Here is a 21,253-nt window from a genome sequence, read left to right on the forward strand (position 1 = left end):
CATCACTGCTCCGCACACATCCCCCATTTGTGCAATCACCATGTACAGAAATATCAGTGACGCCCCCCAGTGGGCAGTGATGTGCACTCCCATCACTGGGGATCTGACCTCCTAAAATCCAGCACATTTTCCTGAAGACAATACAGACTTTATATTAATAACAGCAAATATTTTCCCTATTTCCCCACTAGCTCAGCTCCGTCACTCCCGCCGCCTGCACATATGGTGAAACTCTGAGAGAAAACAAACTGGCACCATCTTACCTCAGACATCACGTCACTCACAGGCCTGAGCGGCGCCAGTGAACCTTACGCTGATTGGCTGCACGTGCATCACGTGGTCCCATGTCCCGTCAGGTGACTCCGCTCCTGCGTTCAGCCCGCTGGGGTCCTGTTGTGACGTCACTTTTGGCGCGCAGACCGTCTGAGGGTGAAGCTGTTCCTGTGAGGAGAGGCGGTAAGTTCTCCGGGTTCTGGCTGCTGACTGTCCCCGGTCCGGTGTCTGCGGCTCCTCTCCATCATAGTGGTCGCTGTGTTGTATGCACGTTATAAGGAAACATCGCTCGGTTCTGGGCCCTAGTCTTCCACTTTCTATGCGAGTCCTCATTGTCGCCTTTGCGTCCAATCACAGTGGAGTCTTCATTTCTTCTAGTGATTTTTCAAAATAAAAGGTGCTCTCTGATTGGTTGCAAGGAGAACAGTGAGCTTTAGCTGTCATTAGTTTTCATATTAATAATTACACACTGCAGCATCAGCTTTCCTGCTATGTTTGCTTCAATTACTGCAGGGATTTTAAAGGGGTGGTCCAAAGAAAATAATTTTTCATAATCTGAATTATTTTTTAATGTACTTGAGTGAAATATTCCCCATCATTCCTTCACTACACTGTATAACAGCTTTTCTATTTTTCCACTTTTTGATGACTCTTCATATATGAATTCCAGTGCATGCCGTGATACTCTAATGAAGTGTCATCAGGGGGCAGAGGTTGCGGTCACTGCTCAACCCCTGTGTCCTTTCCCTGAAACAAAGATTCATACGTGACGCTTGTTTCAGTGGCTGGGCTAGTCCCTGTCCAACGTGCACAATGACAGCGCTCTCTCTTGACTGCTGAGATCAGCAGTAACGAGCCAGCAACATAGCACATTCTTACAATACTTGGTGTGCAGAGATCCGAGATGTCTCTTGTGGGGGGCTGTGCTGGTCTCTGCATGACGGGTATTCTGACAGTGCACTGTCATTGTGCACATGAGCAGGGTCTAGCCCCGCCCCTGTAACGAGCATCGCTGATGACGCTTCGTTTCACAGAGAGGGCATGGGGTCTGCAGCAGTGACTTCAGTTTCTGCCCCCTGATGACTCTTCGTTTGAGTATCCCAGCATGCACTGGGAGTCGCAAAGGAAACGTCCTCAAAAAGGAAGTGGAAAAAAAATAATAGCTGTTAGGGAAAGATAGGGACTTTGTAATGCAAGTATATTAGAATATAGTGTAGATTATGGTACTAAATAGGCATTTATGACCACCGCATTAAGTGCTGCTGCAGTGCGAGGATACAGGGTCGATGTGGCATCACTGCTGCAGCCCATCAATAAGGACTGGAGGGGAGAGTGAATAACAGCTCAGTATCAGCAATTTTTTCTGAGAAATTTATAAAACAATTATTTTGGGGTCTTATATATTGGAAAACACCCCCAAAGTAATACCATTTTAAAAACCGCGCCCCTCAACATATTCAAAACTGCTTTCAGGCAGTTTTATTAACCCTTCAGGTATTTCTCAGGACTTAATGCAAAGTTATTTTTAACACCTAAATGTTGCTAACTTCTGAACAGGCCCCTATGGCCAGCCGATTTTTATGGCCGTTATTTGGCCATGGCAACCATCAGGACCTCTCAATTATCTCAAGGTGGCGTTAAAGAGGGAGCCGCCACTCTGTTAACCATCTAGATGCCTTAATCACTTTTGACAACCTCATTGAAGGGTTTAAAGGGAACCTGTCACCCCAAAATCGAAGGTGAGCTAAGTCATCCGGCATCAGGGGCTTATCTACAGCATTCTGTAATGCATTCTGTACTGCTGTAGATAAGCCCCCGATGTATCCTAAAAGAGGTTAGATTATACTCACCCAGGGGTGGTCCTGCTGCGGTCTGGGTCCGATGGGTGTCACGGTCCAGTCCTGGAACCCCCCATCTTCTTACGATGACGTCCTCTTCTTGTCTTCACGCTGCGGCTCCGGCGCAGGCGTACTTTGTCTACCCTGCAGTGCGCAAGCATCGGGAAAGATCAGAGAGGCCCAGCACCTGCGCACTGCAGTACTTTGCTCTGCCCTCAACAGGGCAGACACAGTACGCCGGAGCCACAGCAGGAAGACAAGAAGAGGACGTCATCCTATGAAGATGGGAGGCGCTGGACCGCGACGCCCATCGGAATCGGACCCTGGGTGAGTATAATCTAACCTCTTTTTATCATTTTTCAGGATACATCAGGGGTTTAACTACAGCATTCCAGAATGCTGTAGATAAGCCCCTGATGCTGGTGGGCTTAGCTTACCTTCGATTTTGGGGGTGACAGGTTCCCTTTAAATGGCCATGTGTGCAAACACCAATTGTGTTTAAATGTGCTTCTTTCTTATGAAGGACTGATAATTTTTTCTCAAAAGTTCTCCATTCATGGGTAAAATGTGTCTTCAGTAAATACCAACAGTGTCAGATAGGAAATGACAGTTGGTGCTGATAAACGTCTATGGAGAACTCCTCCCTCCTCAGTCCCAAATTGTCCTCTCCTATCTCAGCATTGGGACAGTCTGTCTTCACCAAATACAGTTTTTACTTGTGAATGGAAAATTTTGGTTATAAATGATCAGTCCTGAAGGAGAAAGAAGCAGATTTCTCTGATAAGATATATGACAAAGTTTGTTATTTTCGTTTTTGCTATTGATTTATGAAATAAAAGTTGAAGACAATGGTTACTATTTAACCCCTTACAGATATCCGCTGTACAAATGTGTAGCTGGTGCAAGGAGCCTGCTCACAGGGTGATGTAAAGGCTGTGTGTTACTCGCTCGCAACCATTAACCTGTTAAAGGGACACTGTCACCTGAATTTGGAGGGAACAATCTTCAGCCATGGAGGCGGGGTTTTGGGGTTTTTGATTCACCCTTTCCTTACCCGCTGGCTGCATGCTGATTGCAATATTGGATTGCAGTTCATTCTCTGTCCTCCGTAGTACATGCCTGCACAGTGCAATCTTGCCTTGCGCAGGCGTGTACTATGGAGGACAGAGAATGAACTTCAATCCAATATTGCAGCCAGCGGGTAAGGAAAGGGTGAATCAAAAACCCCCAAACCCCGCCTCCATGGCTGAAGATTGTTCCCTCCAAATTCAGGTGACAGTGTCCCTTTAAACGCCTCTGACAGCGGCAGTAACTGCAAGCTACCAGCATAACGGCGATATTTTAATGGCTTTAAAATGGGGGCGGTCACTCCTGATGGCCACCCCGCCCACGACATTGTATAGGAAATTGTTTATTTTGGTCACCGCACTACCCTTTAAAAAAAAATGTAATAAGCCATCATGATGTTATGTAAGCCAAAATAAAAAACTAAAGTACAGTGAGCAAAAAATAAGGAAAGTTTTGCAATAAAATTTTTTAAGTTTAAAAAAAAAAAAAAAAAGCTTTAGAAGTTTGGTATTGTACGGACCTGCAGAATCATCTTACAAGGCCATTTTAACCTCACAATTAATACCAAAAAACAAAGCCCAAAGAAATAATGGTGGTATCCTTTTTTTTTTCTGTCTTTAAGGCCGGCGTCACACTCAGCGTATAAAAATACGGTCCGTAATTTACGGACGTAATATGCAGAAAAGTCCCCAAAATAGTGATCCGTATCTCATCCGTAGGCAGGGTGTGTCAGCGTATTTTGCGCATGGCATCCTCCGTATGTAATCCGTATGGCATCCGTACTGCGAGATTTTCTTGCAGGCTTGCAAAACCGACATACGGACATACAATGGATCCATGCTCTCCAAAAATCGTAAAAACATATATACTGTCTATATATATATATATATATATATATATATATATATATATATATATATATATATATATATATATATATATATATATATATATATATATATATATATATAAATATATATATATATATTTTTTTTTATTTATTTATTTAATTTATTTTTTTTTCAAAAAAGAAGACAGCACTCAATTTTTCTTAACAAATGTGCAGGTTTTTAATCAGACCCACATGTCTGTGCGACGTTTCGGCTCTAAGTGAGCCTTTCTCAGCGTTTGAGTGCATATATGTAGGGTTTAAACATCAACAATCCTTAATTACAACCATTTGTATTTAATCAAGTGCATGTATTACCGTATATCTTATAAAGTGCATAATTGTGCCTCTTAGGCTACGTTCACATTAGCGTTGCGCGCCGGTGCGTCGGCGACGCACAAAAAACGCGCGCAAACGCACGCAAAAACGCTGCGTTTTGCGACGCCTGCGTCGTTTTTTGACGAAAATCGGACGCACGAAAAATGCAACTTGTTGCATTTTCTTGCGTCCAACGCTAGCGTCGAAAACGACGCACGTGTCGGAAAACGCAACAAAAAAAACGCACGCGTCCCCCGTGTTAAACATAGGGGCGCGTCGCCGCTGCGTCGCCGACGCAACAGCGACGCACATTAGCGGAACGCTAATGTGAACGTAGCCTTATGTGTTTATACTTCCAAACTGTACTGTTCTTACCGCCACAGGAGCTTGCTACTAGTAGAGGACACCATCTTGCATATCGGCGTTCGCCTGAATCTAGTGCGCAGGTCTGGCACGTCATAACACTATGCTGGACTGCTGAACCAATAGCAGACATCGGCGCATGCGCAGAAGCGCTGAATTTCGCCATCTTTGTGGTGGCATTTTTCTATTCTCTCTATATGAGTAAAGGTGTACAGAAGCACCCAACAGCGCCATCTACTGAGGCTGTATACAGCGAATATCACTACAGTTAACTCATAAATATCTATATAGTTAGATCCACCAATAATATCTTTATTAATAGACTCTTTAGTTATATGGCCACCGCACAGTACGATTCTCAGCACTGCATATATAGAATCATTCTATTCCTAATTCACCATATGGACATTTTACCACATTCAGTGCATAACACCACCCTGACACTTGGGGCACAGCCCTCTCCAGGCCATATCCCGAAGGTCACATAGTGTACAACTTGATTGCAAGTCTAACCACTCAGGTCAAACTGCCCCCAGTCCGAACTACTATATGGCGGTAGCACATATGTCCCGGCGTACTATTTTTGTTCTAATCTAGGTGGAATAACACATACTTTGATATAATCTTTATACTGCTTTATTAATTAGGCCTCAGTCCAACATAGTACATAAGTGAAAAAATTGTATATTTATTATAAATTTCTCAAATACAGTATTTTTGATGTGTACATTACAAATGGTTATAATTAAGGATTGTTGATGTTTAAACCCTATATATATATATATATATATATATATATATATGCACTCAAACGCTGTATCCACAGCTTGAGAAAGGCTCACTTAGAGCCGAAACGTCGCACAGACATGTGGGTCTGATTAAAATCCTGCACATTTGTTAAGAAAAACTTTCCTGAATATTTTCCCACGCTCGCGTTCATACGAGGACATCCAGCAGAGGGCGCATCACCGCGACTGAAGGTAACTACAGGTCATTGACGTACATTCCATTCATTCCCTGGGGTTTTACAAGCAGGAGCACAGCTGCATTAGCAGAGCTTCTGCTTGTAAAATTAGTTAATCCCTTCAGATGGATTTACATCGTGGGATGTGACAGAACGACGGAAGGTATGGGATATTGTTGTTTTTTTATTTTACCTTTTTTACAGAACGAGGGTCTTCAGGTGGATTACCAGTATAATATAATATTACAAAAACCTGTGTATTTATTTCATTAAAATACTTTGTAATAATGTGTGTGTTTTTTAACCATTTCATACTATTGGATTAATTATGGATAGGTGTCATAATTGACGCCTCTCAATTATTAATCTGGCTTAATGTCACCTTACAATAGCAAGGTGACATTAACCCTTCATTACCCCATATCCCACTGCTACACGGGAATGGGAAGAGAGTGGCCAAGTGCCAGAATTGGCGCATCTTCCAGATGTGCCTTTTCTGGGGTGGCTGGGGGCAGATGTTTTTAGCCAGGGGGGGGCAATAACCATGGACCCTCTCCAGGCTATTTATATCTGCCCTCAGTCACTGGATTTACCATTCTGGCGGAGAAAATTGCGCGGGAGCCCACGCCAATTTTTTCAGCGATTTAACCCTTTAATAGAGCGCCCAAATGTTGCACATACACACTACTAACAGTAGTGTGGAATATGCAAAAAAAAAAGGGATATGAGATGGTTTACTGTATGTAAACCATGGCTCATATCATGTCGGTTTTGTGAAGGAGAAATGAAAAGCCAGCAATTGAATTACCGGCTTTTAAGCTATCTAGCGCTGTATGAAATATATATATACACACCCCTATACTATGTGTAGACATTTATCTTAGCTATCCTATTCTAACCTGTCAGTGTGATTTTACTGTACACCGCACTGAATTGCCGGCTTTTCTATAGAACACCGCTGCGAATTTCTCGCATGTCACACTGTTGGTCCGTGTGTAATCCGTATTTTCCCTTCCCCCATGACGGCACACCTGAGAGAGGGGATCCGCCCAGCCAGGACAGGAAACCCTACTGAAAATAAAAGGGCGGTACCTCTCCCTCGCTTCAGTTGGGTTTCCTGTCCTGACAGGGACCCTCTTACTGAACACGGCGGTTCACTTACCCAGGTCCCGTCCCGGCGTGGAAGAACAGGCAGCGCCTGTGCGTCGGGTTCGGGGGTCTGGAAGCGCCGTCCGCAGGTCCTCCGGGTCTCTGCGTCCGAGCGGGCGTTGAGCAGCGTGGTCAGAGGGCTGGGTTCCCTTCCATGGCTGCCACGCCGCCCTCCCCTCTCTGCCGGCGTCCAGGTGCGGTGGCCGCTTCCGGGTCGCTCGTCTGACGTCACGCGCAAGACACGCTGGGAATGGGCGTGCCCGCGTGACGTCGGGGGCGGGCGCCGGATCCAAGATGGCGGCGCCCATGATGAGAACGCCGGCCGGTGAAAGGGAACTCCGGCAGCACGGCAGAGAGTGGGAGGGGGTTAATTTGGGCACCGAAGGAGGCGGGGAGTGCAGTGGTCCCCCCATAAAAGGGGGTTAGACCACAGAAGACGCGCTCATGTCCATAAACTTCACCATGGAAGTAGGACAACAGGAGCAGCAGCAGCTGCCTTCACAGCAGCAGCAGCAGCAAATGGAGCTCTCACCAGATGCCTTGCCGAGCCACCAGCATACCAAGAGCAGCCGCTCAAGTGGTAGAAACAGCAGTCGTTCTGTCCGGCAGGATTCGTCGACGTCCAGGAGGGACGCTGCACGTGCATCTGTCCAGCCTCCAAAATCGGTACCCTTGATTGTCGGTAGTGGTGAGTGATCTACGTGAATGTCACCCTTATGGTAACAGGGTCCATTTTTGTCTGTTTTGATCACTAAGGGTCCAGGAAAGCGGTTGGTAAAACAAAGAACCGAGAGTGTGCCCTTTGTAGAAACCCGCTTGCAGTTCAGTGGCAGAAGGATCTCTGTGCTGACTGCATTACTAAAACCATACAAGAAGAGACCCCTAATTTTGCCACTAGCCTAAAAGCCATAATACATGCTGAAATAAAAGACTCCTTGAAATTGGCCCTTAGCGAACCAAGAAGGAGAAGCCGTAAGGCGTCCACAGACTCAGATGCCTCTCAGAGACAGGGGAGTCATAAAACATCCCGGTCTCCCTCTACCTCCTCGGCCTCTGTCCAGTCTTCAGATTCCTCCTCGGACAGTGATTCAGGAGGTTGTCCATGTTTCCCAACTGAGGACGTAGATAAATTGGTTAAAGCAGTTAGATCTGCAATGGGGCTTAAAGAGGAGAAGACACTTAGGTCTCTAGAAGATGTCATGTTTGGTGGCCTAGAAGAGAAAAGGAAACGCACGTTTCCGGTTAATGCAAAAATAAAAGCATTAATTGACAAAGAGTGGAAAAAGCCCGAAAAAATGGGTTCCTTACCCTCTTCATCCAAAAGGAGATATCCTTTTGAGGATAAAGACTCCGAGTCCTGGGAGAAAATCCCTAAGATTGACGGGGCAGTAGCCAAATGTTTAAAAAGATCATCCCTTCCGTTAGAGGACTCTGGTGTTCTCAAAGACCCGCTTGATAAAAAAGCAGATAGTTTCCGGAGACACATCTGGGAAGCCTCAGCGGGGGGCCTTAAGCCGGCGATTGCGGGAACATGTACGGCCCGTGCCCTAATGGTCTGGCTACAACAGATAGAAGATCAGCTGAAAAACAAAGTACCCAGAACTGACATCCTTGCAAATATTTCTTTGCTACAAGGAGCAGCAGCTTTTTTGGCAGACTCTTCTGCGGATTCCGCAAGACTAACCGCAAGAGCCGCGGGTTTGTCCAACGCGGCAAGAAGAGCCCTTTGGCTCAAAGGCTGCCCGGGGGATTTGCCATCTAAACACAAACTGTGTTCTATTCCATGTGACGGCCAACTTCTCTTCGGGAAAAAACTTGAAGACATCCTGGAACATGCAGGAGATAAAAAGAAAGGTTTTCCCAACATCCCTAAAGATCCTAAAACACCTTTTTTTCGTCGGAGAAGATATAATAGAGGTCGCCCCCCAGGGGACAGGAAAAATTGGGACTTTAGAGATAAAAGAGGATCAGGCTATATGTTTAAAGGCCCCTCCACATCGGCAAAAAAATCCCCCCAATGACATTACGCCAGAAGTGGGAGGAAGACTCTCCCTCTTCTTTCCGGCCTGGGTAAATATCTCCCCCAGTATCTGGGTCACGAACATCATCAGAGACGGCCTAAAAATAAAATTTGTCTGTCCTCCCAGACGAAACTTCATAATAACTCCTCGTCGGAAGTCTCAGCAGGAACAATCTGCCCTAGAAACCGAGATCTTGGGACTTGTCCACAAAAAGGTTCTTCAGGAAGTCCCGGTTCAGGAAGAGGGAGACGGGTTTTACTCCCCCCTCTTCTTGATCCAAAAACCGGATGGTTCTTGGAGAACTATTATAAATCTAAGGAAGCTCAACCAATCCATAGAGAACTACACTTTCAAGATGGAGTCTATAAACACGACCATAAAACTTCTCTTCCAACACTGCTTCATGGCAGTAATAGACTTAAAGGATGCTTACTACCATATACCAATACATCAGGAATATCGGAAATACTTGAGAGTAGCTCTCTATATTCAAAATCAGGTAAAGCATTATCAATATACAGCTCTTCCATTCAGCCTGTCTACAGCCCCCAGAGTTTTCACCAAAGTGATGGTGGAAGTAATGTCATACCTCCGGTCCCGGGATGTAGTAATTGTCCCATATCTGGACGATTTCCTGGTAATAGGGAGGTCAGAGTCCCACTGCACTCATCAAGTATCAGTGGTAACATCAACTCTAATGGAGCTGGGTTGGATAATAAACATCCCCAAATCCAGACTACTGCCAGTAAAAATACAGTCCTTCCTGGGGTTAATACTGGACTCCGAGCGTCAGCTCTGCCTCCTTCCACAAAACAAAGTGGACAAGATAATAAACCTGACCAGTACAGCAATTCGTCAACCCGCAATGACTCTCAGAAAGGCGATGTCCCTTCTAGGCTCGTTAACATCGTGTATACCGGCAGTAGAATGGGCACAATTCCACCTAAGACATCTACAGTGGGAAGTTCTCTCAGCTCAAAGACTGTTAAGAGGGCATTTAGAAGGAAATCTATGTCTCTCCCTGAGCGTAAGGGATTCCCTAGCTTGGTGGACTGTAGAACACCACCTGACAAAGGGTCCGTTGGAAAAATCCGGTCATAGACATCATCACGACCGACGCAAGCGGTACAGGTTGGGGAGCTCATCTGAGATCTCACTCTGTACAAGGTACCTGGTCCATACGAGAAAAAAACTATGGATCAAACGAAAAAGAGCTATGGGCAGTGGAGAAAGCCCTAAGACCTTTTCTCCCTTTACTCCAGGGTCGCCATACTCGAATCCTAACAGACAATCGAGCAGTGGTGGCGTATGTCAATCATCAGGGGGGAACGAGGTCCAAAGGCCTCATGAATGCGTCAAAACTCCTCTTCCAACTGGCGGAACAACACCTGTTATCTCTGTCGGCACTACACATCAGGGGCATAGAAAACACTCAAGCAGACTTCCTGAGTCGCAGAGGCTTAATACAGGGGGAATGGTCCTTAAACCCCCAGATATTTCAGCAAATAGTCCAAGCCTGGGGCTCACCAGAAATAGACTTGTTTGCCAACTCACACAACAAAAAAGTCAGAAAGTTCTGCTCCTTAAATCCAAAAGACCATCCCTTCGCAGTAAATGCCCTACTAATACCTTGGAAGTTTTCTCTAGCCTACGCATTCCCCCCGATAGTGATGATCCCAGCTGTGATCCGGAAGATCAGAGAGGATCAGGTGAAAATTATCCTCATAGCTCCATTTTGGCCAAGGAGACCATGGTTCTCCCTTCTAAGGCAGATGTCGGTAACAGATCCATGGATTTTGCCAGAAATTCCGGACCTACTAACCCAGGGCCCAGTAACCCACTCTCAGGTGAAGGACTTCCATCTGGCAGCCTGGAATTTGAGAGGGCGTTACTAAGTCGCCATGGATTCTCACCAGGATTAATCTCCACCCTGTTGAAAAGCAGAAAACCCATAACTTCTAGAATCTATGGTAGGACATGGAAAACATTTCTTGACTTCCTGGGTGAACCATTGGGGGAGGTGGCTCCAGTGGGTCCTATCCTAGAATTTCTGCAAGCAGGATTACATCTTGGGTTAGCAACCAACACCCTTAAAGTTCAGGTTTCAGCCTTGGGGGCCCTGTATAACTGTAATCTTGCCTCAAATAGATGGGTTTCACGATTCATAAAATCTTGCAGTAGATCTCAGCCGGTCGTTATCCCAAAAATCCCTCCTTGGGATCTAAATTTGGTCTTAGAAGCTCTAACTAAACACCCTTTCGAGCCCTTACAGGAGTTATCACCTAAGTTACTTACCCTTAAAACAGTTCTTCTAGTAGCCCTAACATCGGCACGTAGGGTAAGTGATTTGCAAGCCCTGTCAATATCCCCTCCTTATACTCAGGTTTTTGATGACAGGATCGTTCTAAGACCAGACCCGGCTTATCTCCCCGAGGTGGTTCAAAAGTTCCATAGGAGTCAAGAGATTACCTTACCATCTTTCTGTAGTAATCCCAAAAATCCAGGGGAACAAAAGTTCCACATGCTAGATGTGAGAAGATCTATGTTACAGTACATATCTATGACTAGTCAGTGGAAGAAAGACCAAACCCTATTCATAGCCTTTCAGGGTAGCAAAAGAGGGTGTGGGGTAGCTAAAAGTACTATTGCTAGATGGATTAGGGAGGCCATTAGTTTATCCTACTCTGCGGGTGGCACTCCGGTTCCTGAAGGCATCAAGGCTCACTCTACCAGAGCCATGGCTACCTCCTGGGCGGAAAAGGCTGAGGTATCAATTGATCAAATTTGCAAGGCTGCTACCTGGTCCTCACCTTCGACTTTTTTCAAGCACTACCGGATAGACCTTTCCTCCTCTGCTGACCTAACCTTTGGTAGAAGGGTACTCCAAGCGGTGGTCCCTCCCTAAGGTTTCATTCTACAAAAGTCTCTCAGGTGTGCCGTCATGGGGGAAGGGAAAACACCAGGGTTACTTACTGGTGACAGGTTTTTCCGGAACCCATGACGGCACCTGTATATTCCCCCCCCTTTATCACCTTTTCGGTGTGCACTATTGTTTTGGGTGCTATTTTAGTTAATATGATGTGGTGTTGGATTGCCATGTGTACTAACCAGGGGGGCCTCTCATGCTCTGAAAACCAACTGAAGCGAGGGAGAGGTACCGCCCTTTTATTTTCAGTAGGGTTTCCTGTCCTGGCTGGGCGGATCCCCTCTCTCAGGTGTGCCGTCATGGGTTCCGGAAAACCCTGTTACCAGTAAGTAACCCTGGTGTTTTTCTGGCCCCCATAGACTTTCATTGGCATATTTTTTGCGCAATACGGTGACAAACGCAGCGTTTTTCTTCGGCCGTAGAACACCGTATAATACGGATCAGTAAAATTCCGCTGATAGGAGCTGGGGCATAGAGAAGCATTGTACCGTATACAATCCGTATTTTCAGCACCTCTCTTACGTCCGTAAAACACGGTAGTGTGAGGCCGAGCCTAAGGGTCTGTGCACATGTTGCGGATTTGCCTGTGGATTCGCAGCAGATTGGCCACTGCAGATCTGCAGCAGTTTTCCATGTGTTGTACAATACCATGTAAACCTATGTAAAACAAAATCCGCAGTGCACATGCTGCGGAAAATACAGCACGGAAACGCTGTGTTGTATTTTCTGCAGCATGTCAATTCTTTGTGCGGATTCCTCAGCGTTTCACACCTGCTCCTCAATAGGAATCCGCAGGTGTAAAACCGTAAGTGAAATCCAGACAAAGAACGCTGGAAATCAGCGGTAAAACGAAGTGCGTTTTACCAGTGGATTTTTCAAAAACTGAGCAGAAAAATCAGCACAGAAATCCTCAACATGGGCACATAGTCTAAGTACGTTTTAGGGTAAAGTAAATGGAGTGATTCAAAGCAAACAATCCCTCATAGCCAAATTGAGGGAAAATAAAAAAAAAGTACTGGCTCTTGCAAGAGAAGGAATACAAAAGAAAAAAAGCACAAAATAGCAGTTTTTCAATGTCCTGAAAATGTTAAAGGGAACCTGTCACCCCGTTTTTTGAGATTGAGATATAAATACTGTTAAATAGGGCCTGCGCTGTGTGTTACTATAGTGTATGTAGTGTACCCCGATTCCCCACCTATGCTGAGAAATAACTTACCAAAGTCGCCGTTTTCGCCTATCAATCAGGCTGGTCAGGTCGGGAGGGCGTGTTCACAGCGCTGGTTCTTCCTCAGCTTTACGTTGGTGGCGTAGTGGTGTCCGCATGTTGAGGTGACTAATCCACTGTGGGCACGTGAACAAGCAGCGCGCGATCTGCGCTGTCATCCCTTTCGTCGGTGGGGGCGGCCATCTTCCTGGGGCCGCGCGTGCGCAGATCGAGTGCTCTGCTGCACGGGGCTTCAGGAAAATGGCCGCGGGATGCCGCGCGTGCGCATTAGAGATCGCGGCGGCCATTTTCCCAAAGCCGAGTTTGCATCTCGGCTTTGGGAAAATGGCCGCCGCGATCTCTAATGCGCGCGCGCGGCATCCTGCGGCCATTTTCCTGAAGCCCCGTGCAGCAGAGCACTCGATCTGCGCACGCGCGGCCCCAGGAAGATGGCCGCCCCCACCGACGAAAGAGATGACAGCGCAGATCGCGCGCTGCTTGTTCACGTGCCCACAGTGGATTAGTCACCTCAACATGCGGACACCACTACGCCACCAACGTAAAGCTGAGGAAGAACCAGCGCTGTGAACACGCCCTCCCGACCTGACCAGCCTGATTGACAAGCGAAAACGGCAACTTTGGTAAGTTATTTCTCAGCATAGGTGGGGAATCGGGGTACACTACATACACTATAGTAACACACAGCGCAGGCCCTATTTAACAGTATTTATATCTCAATCTCAAAAAACGGGGTGACATGTTCCCTTTAACCCCTTCATGACCCAGCCTATTTTGACCTTAATGACCTGGCCGTTTTTTGCAATTCTGACCAGTGTCCCTTTATGAGGTAATAACTCAGGAACGCTTCAACGGATCCTAGCGGTTCTGAGATTGTTTTTTCGTGACATATTGGGCTTCATGTTAGTGGTAAATTTAGGTCAATAAATTCTGCGTTTATTTGTGATAAAAACGGAAATTTGGCGAAAATTTTGAAAATTTCGCAATTTTCACATTTTGAATTTTTATTCTGTTAAACCAGAGAGTTATGTGACACAAAATAGTTAATAAATAACATTTCCCACATGTCTACTTTACACCAGCACAATTTTGGAAACAACATTTTTTTTTGCTAGGAAGTTATAAGAGTTAAAATTTGACCAGCGATTTCTCATTTTTACAACGAAATTTACAAAACCATTTTTTTTAGGGACCACCTCACATTTGAAGTCAGTTTGAGGGGTCTATATGGATGAAAATACCCAAAAGTGACACCATTCTAAAAAATGCACCCCTCAAGGTGCTCAAAACCACATTCAAGAAGTTTTTTAACCCTTCAGGTGCTTCACAGCAGCAGAAGCAACATGGAAGGAAAAAATGAACATTTAACTTTTTAGTCACAAAAATTATCTTTTAGCAACATTTTTTTTATTTTCCCAATGGTACAAGGAGAAACTGAACCACGAAAGTTGTTGTCCAATTTGTCCTGAGTACGCTGATACCTCATATGTGGGGGTAAACCACTGTTTGGGCGCACGGCAGGGCTTGGAAGGGAAGGAGCGCCATTTGACTTTTTGAATGAAAAATTGGCTCCACTCTTTAGCGGACACCATGTCACGTTTGGAGAGCCCCCGTGTGCCTAAAAATTGGAGCTCCCCCACACGTGACCCCATTTTGGAAACTAGACGCCCCAAGGAACTTATCTAGATGCATAGTGAGAACTTTGAACCCCCGGGGGCTTCACAAATTGATCCGTAAAAATGAAAAAGTACTTTTTTTTCACAAAAAAATTCTTTTAGCCTCAATTTTTTTCATTTTCACATGGGCAACAGGATAAAATGGATCCTAAAATTTGTTGGGCAATTTCTCATGAGTACACCGATACCTCACATGTGGGGGTAAACCACTGTTTGGGCACATGGTAAGGCTCGGAAGGGAAGGAGCGCCATTTGACTCTTTGAATGAAAAATTATCTCCATCGTTAGCGGACACCATGTCGTGTTTGGAGAGCCCCCGTGTGCCTAAACATTGGAGCTCCCCCACAAATGACCCCATTTTGGAAACTAGACCCCCCAAGGAACTTATCTAGATGCATATTGAGCACTTTAAACCCTCAGGTGCTTCACAAATTGATCTGTAAAAATGAAAAAGTACTTTTTTTTTCACAAAAAAATTCTTTTCGCCTCAGTTTTTCATTTTCACATGGGCAATAGGATAAAATGAATCCTAAAATTTGTTGGGCAATTTCTCCCGAGTACGCCGATACCTCATATGTGGGGGTAAACCACTGTTTGGGCACACGGCAGGGCTCGGAAGGGAAGGCGCGCCATTTGACTTTTTGAATGGAAAATTAGCTCCAATTGTTAGCGGACACCATGTCGCGTTTAGAGAGCCCCTGTGTGCCTATGCATTGGAGCTCCCCCACAAGTGACCCCATTTTGGAAACTAGACCCCCCAAGGAACTTATCTAGATGCATATTGAGCACTTTAAACCCCCAGGTGCTTCACAGAAGTTTATAATGCAGAGCCATGAAAATAAAAAATAATTTTTCTTTCCTCAAAAATGATTTTTAGCCTGGAATTTCCTATTTTGCCAAGGGTAATAGGAGAAATTGGACCGCAAATGTTGTTGTCCAGTTTGTCCTGAGTACGCTGATACCCCATATGTGGGGGTAAACCACTGTTTGGGCGCACGGCAGGGCTCGGAAGGGAAGGCACGCCAATTGGCTTTTTAAATGGAAAATTAGCTCCAATCATTAGCGGACACCATGTCACGTTTGGAGAGCCCCTGTGTGCCTAAACATTGGAGATCCCCCACATATGACCCCATTTTGGAAACTAGACCCCCAAAGGAACTAATCTAGATGTGTGGTGAGGACTTTGAACTTCCAAGTGCTTCACAGAAGTTTATAACGCAGAGCCATGAAAATAAAATAAAAATTTTATTTTCTCTAAAATGATTTTTTAGCCTGCAATTTATTATTTTCCCAAGGGTAACAGGAGAAATTTGACCCCAAAAGTTGTTGTACAGTTTCTCCTGAGTACGCTGATACCCCATATGTGGGGGTAAACCACAGTTTGGGCACATGTCGGGGCTCGGAAGTCAAGTAGTGACATTTTGAAATGCAGACTTTGATGGAATGCTCTGCGGGCGTTACGTTGCGTTTGCAGAGCCCCTGATGTGGCTAAACAGTAGAAACCCCCCACAAGTGACCCCATTTTAGAAACTAGACCCCGAAAGGAACTTATCTAGATGTGAGGTGAGCACTTTGAACCCCCAAGTGCTTCACAGAAGTTTATAACACAGAGCAGTGAAAATAATAAATACGTTTTCTTTCCTCAAAAATAATTTTTTAGCCCAGAATTTTTTATTTTCCCAAGGGTTACAGGAGAAATTGGACCCCAAAAGTTGTTGTCCAGTTTCTCCTGAGTACGCTGATACCCTATATGTGGGGGTAAACCACTGTTTGGGCACACGTCGGGGCTCAGAAGGGAAGTAGTGACTTTTGAAATGCAGACTTTGATGGAATGGTCTGCGGGCGTCACGTTGCGTTTGCAGAGCCCCTGGTGTGCCTAAACAGTAGAAACCCCCCACAAGTGACCCCATTTTGGAAACTAGACCCCCCAAGGAACTTATCTAGATATGTGGTGAGCACTTTGAACCCCCAAGTGCTTCACAGACGTTTACAACGCAGAGCCATGAAAATAAAAAATCATTTTTCTTTCCTCAAAAATGATGTTTTAGCAAGCAATTTTTTATTTTCTCAAGGGTAACAGGAGAAATTGGACCCCAGTAATTGTTGCCCAGTTTGTCCTGAGTACGCTGATACCCCATATGTGGGGGTAAACCACTGTTTGGGCACATGTCGGGGCTCGGAAGTCAAGTAGTGACGTTTTGAAATGCAGACTTTGATGGAATGGTCTGCGGGCGTCACGTTGCGTTTGCAGAGCCCCTGGTGTGCCTAAACAGTAGAAACCCCCCACAAGTGACCCCATTTTGGAAACTAGACCCCCCAAGGAACTTATCTAGATATGTGGTGAGCACTTTGAACCCCCAAGTGCTTCACAGACGTTTACAACGCAGAGCCGTGAAAATAAAAAATCATTTTACTTTCCTCAAAAATGATGTTTTAGCAAGCAATTTTTTATTTTCTCAAGGGTAACAGGAGAAATTGGACCCCAGTAATTGTTGCCCAGTTTGTCCTGAGTACACTGATACCCCATATGTGGGGGTAAACCACTGTTTGGGCACACGTCGGGGCTCGGAAGGGAAGGAGCACCATTTGACTTTTTGAATAAAAGATTGGCTGGAATCAATGGTGGCGCCATGTTGCGTTTGGAGACCCCCTGATGTGCCTAAACAGTGGAAACCCCTCAATTCTTACGCCAACACACCCCTAACCCTTATCCCAACTGTAGCCGTAACCCTAACCACAACCCTAACCGCAACACACCCCTAACCACAACCCTAACCCCAACACACCCCTAACCCTAACCACAACCCTAATTCCAACCCAACCCTAACCCTAAGGCTATGTACCCACGTTGCGGATTCGTGTGAGATTTTTCCGCACCATTTTTGAAAAATCCGCGGGTAAAAGGCACTGCGTTTTACCTGCGGATTTCACCTGCGGATTCCACCTGCGGATTCCTATTGAGGAATAGGTGTAAAACGCTGCGGAATCCGCACAAAGAATTGACATGCTGCGGAAAATACAACGCAGCGTTTCCGTGCGGTATTTTCCGCACCATGGGCACAGCGGATTTGGTTTTCCATAGGTTTACATGGTACTGTAAACCTGATGGAACACTGCTGCGGATCCGCAGCGGCCAATCCGCTGCGGATCCGCAGCCAAATCCGCACCGTGTGCACATAGCCTAATTCTAAAGGTATGTGCACACGCTTTGGAAAACGCTGCGGATCCGCAGCAGTTTCCCATGAGTTTACATTTCAATGTAAACCTATGGGAAACAAAAATCGCTGTACACATGCTGCGGAAAAACTGCACGGAAACGCAGCGGTTTACATTCCGCAGCATGTCACTTCTTTCTGCGGATTCCACAGCGGTTTTACAACTGCTCCAATAGAAAATCGCAGTTGTAAAACCGCAGTGAAATGCGCAGAAAAACCGCGGTAAATCCGCCATAAATCCGCAGCGGTTTAGCACTGCGGATTTATCAAATCCGCTGCAGAAAAATCCGCAGAGGACCAGAATACGTGTGCACATACCGAAACCCTAATCCTAACCCTAACCCTACCCCTAACCCTACCCCTAACCCTACCCCTAACCCTAACCCTACCCCTAACCCTACCCCTAACCCTACCCCTAACCCTAACCCTAACCCTAACCCTAGTTCTAACTCCAACCTTAGTGAAAAAAAAAAAAAATTCTTTATTTTATTATTGTCCCTATCTATGGGGGACAAATGGGGGGGGTCATTTACTGTTTTTTTATTTTGACCACTGTGATAGATTATATCACAGTGATCAAAATTCACATTGGAACGAATCTGCCGGCCGGCAGATTCGGCGGGCGCACTGCGCATGCGCCCGCCATTTTGGAACATGGCGGCGCTCGGGGAAGAAGACTGACGGACCCCGCCAGGATCGGTAAGTATAAGGGGGGGAGATCAGGGCACAGGGGAGGGAGATCAGGGCACGGGGGGGGCGTCGGAGCACGGGGGGGGAGGGATCGGAGCATGGGGGAGAGTGATCGGTGTGCGGGCGGGTGGATCGGTGTGCAGGGGGGGGGGATCGGTGTGCAGGGGGGGTGGTTCGGAGCACGGGGGGGATCGGAGTGCGGGGGGGTTTGATTGGAGCACGGGGGGGTGTGATTGGAGCACGGGGGAGCGGACAGGAGGACGGGGGAGCGGAGCACAGGACGGAGGGGAGCGGGCCACAGATCGGGGGGCTGGGGGGGCGATCGGAGGGGTGGGGTGGGGGCACATTAGTATTTCCAGCCATGGCCGATGATATTGCAGCATCGGCCATGGCTGGATTGTAATATTTCACCATTTTTTTAGGTGAAATATTACAAATCGCTCTGATTGGCAGTTTCACTTTCAACAGCCAATCAGAGCGATCGTAGCCACGAGGGGGTGAAGCCACCCCCCCTGGGCTAAACTACCACTCCCCCTGTCCCTGCAGATCGGGTGAAATGGGAGTTAACCCTTTCACCCGATCTGCAGGGACGCGATCTTTCTGTGACACAGCATATGCGTCACAGGTCGGATTGGCACCGACTTTCATGACGCATACGCTGTGTCACAGGTCGGGAAGGGGTTAATATCGCAAACCCATTGTGATCTGTCATGTCCCACCCAAGATTTGGTCTGGTTTAAAGTGCCCCTGTGAGCAGGATTGTGCGCAGTAACCTACAGACTGTCAGGTTGGCGCCGTTATACTGATTAGGTCTTGTTTCCACTTGCGAGAAACACGTCCGTGTCTCGCATGTGAAAACCAAGCTCTGGCACCGGCACTCCAGAGCGGAGCGTGCGGCCGCATAGCAACACATGGGGCCACACACTCCCTCCCAAGTGCCGGCACCAGAGCTTGGTTTTCACATGCGAGACACGGACGTGTTTCTCGCAAGTGGAAACAAGCCCTTACAATGATACCTGGTGATGACATCCGTCTTGTGGTTATTGTATAACCTTTATTTTCAGTTTTGTGTTAATGAGATTCTCGTGCCCTAAGGCGGGGCTGGTGTATGTGGTGATCTGATTAGATATTCATAATAATAATAATCTTTATATAGCGCCAACATATTCCGCAGTGCTTTAGAGTTTAACAGTTTCAAACACAACGGTCATAAGTAACAACGTTAAACAATACAATAATTAAGGCGAAATAAGACTACCCTGCTCGTGAGAGCTTACAAAGTACAGGTGTGTATTTACAATGATGTATTTACAATGATGGTCCAGCCATCTTCAGGGATAGGGGGATAGATGGAGATAGTGAATGGGTTACACACACAAACATAACATGACTTTGATTAGGGAACGTGATAGGCCGCTCTGAACAAATGTGTTTTGAGGGAGAGCCTAAAACTATGCAATTTGTGGATGGTCCTAATATCTTGGGGTAGAGCATTCCAGAAGATTGGCGCAGCTTGGGAGTATTGGAGTCGGGAGTGGGAGGTACGGATTAGTGCAGAGGTTTGTCGAAAGTCATTTGCAGAGCGCAGCGGTCGGTTAGGCCGATAGACAGAAATGAGGGAGGAGATGTAAGGGGGTGCCGCACTGTGGAGAGCTTTGTGGGTGAGAACAAGTACTTTGAATTGTATCCTGTAATGAATGGGCAGCCAGTGTAATGAATGGTGAAGAGCGGACGCGTTTGAGTAACGATTAGCCAGATGGACAACCCTGGCTGCTGCATTAAGGATGGACTGGAGAGGGGAAAGTCGCGTGAGGGGGAGGCCAATTAGTAGAGCGTTACAGTAGTCCAGGCGGGAGTGGATCAGGGCGACAGTGAGGGTTTTTGTTGTTTCCATGGTGAGAAAAGGGCGGATTCTAGAGATGTTCTTTAGGTGTGAGAGGCACGAGCGGGCAAGAGATTGTACAGGGTGGAGCGCGGTAATTTGCTGATTTGGGAATGAAATAAAAAAATTATGATCATTAGAAAAATTTATTTTATATTTTAATTATACTGAACAGTAATGGAATTTTTAAATTACATGGTTTTAAATAGTGTATCTGGCAAATGTCGACCTTCGCTATCCATACACTGCTGCATACGTTTTCTGAAGTTTTCATGAACTCTAACAAGCATGTCCACTGGTATTCTGCCAATTTCAGCTTCAATATTGTTCCTTAGGTCTTCCAAGGTGTTGGGACGGTTGATATACACCTTAGACTTCAGGTAACCCCAAAGGAAAAAATCGCATGGGGCTAAATCTGGTGAGCGTGCTGGCCAGTTCACATCTCCCCTCAAAGAGATAAGCCGTCCAGGAAACATTTGCCTCAAACAATTCATGGTAACCCTCGCTGTGTGTGCAGTGGCACCATCCTGTTGGAACCATGTATCCTCTAGTTCCATTGCCTCAAGAGCCGGCTGAAAATAATCCTGTATTATTGACAAGTACCGTTCGGAGTTCACAGTTATGGCAGGACCATTATCCTGAAAAAAGTAAGGACCAATGATGCCTACTCGTGATATGGCGCACCACACAGTGACGCGGTCCGAATGCAGAGGTCTCTCGTGAACTTCTCTGGGGTTTGTTTCACTCCAGTAACGCATA

The 21,253-nt window shown here is 46.2% G+C and overlaps 1 long non-coding RNA gene across 1 annotated transcript in view; it reads left to right on the top strand.

The window, feature by feature from the left end:
* The first annotated feature begins 417 nt into the window (after positions 1–417).
* The window catches only part of LOC138680950 (uncharacterized), a 71,459-nt gene continuing 50,623 nt past the window's right edge, over positions 418–21,253 (top strand). The window contains exon 1 of the long non-coding RNA XR_011321851.1: positions 418–456. This is a non-coding gene — a long non-coding RNA (uncharacterized lncRNA). The remainder of the gene's footprint in view (positions 457–21,253) is intronic.

The sequence above is a fragment of the Ranitomeya imitator genome, chromosome 5 (genome assembly GCF_032444005.1).
Source record: "Ranitomeya imitator isolate aRanImi1 chromosome 5, aRanImi1.pri, whole genome shotgun sequence".
NCBI lineage: Eukaryota > Metazoa > Chordata > Amphibia > Anura > Dendrobatidae > Ranitomeya > Ranitomeya imitator.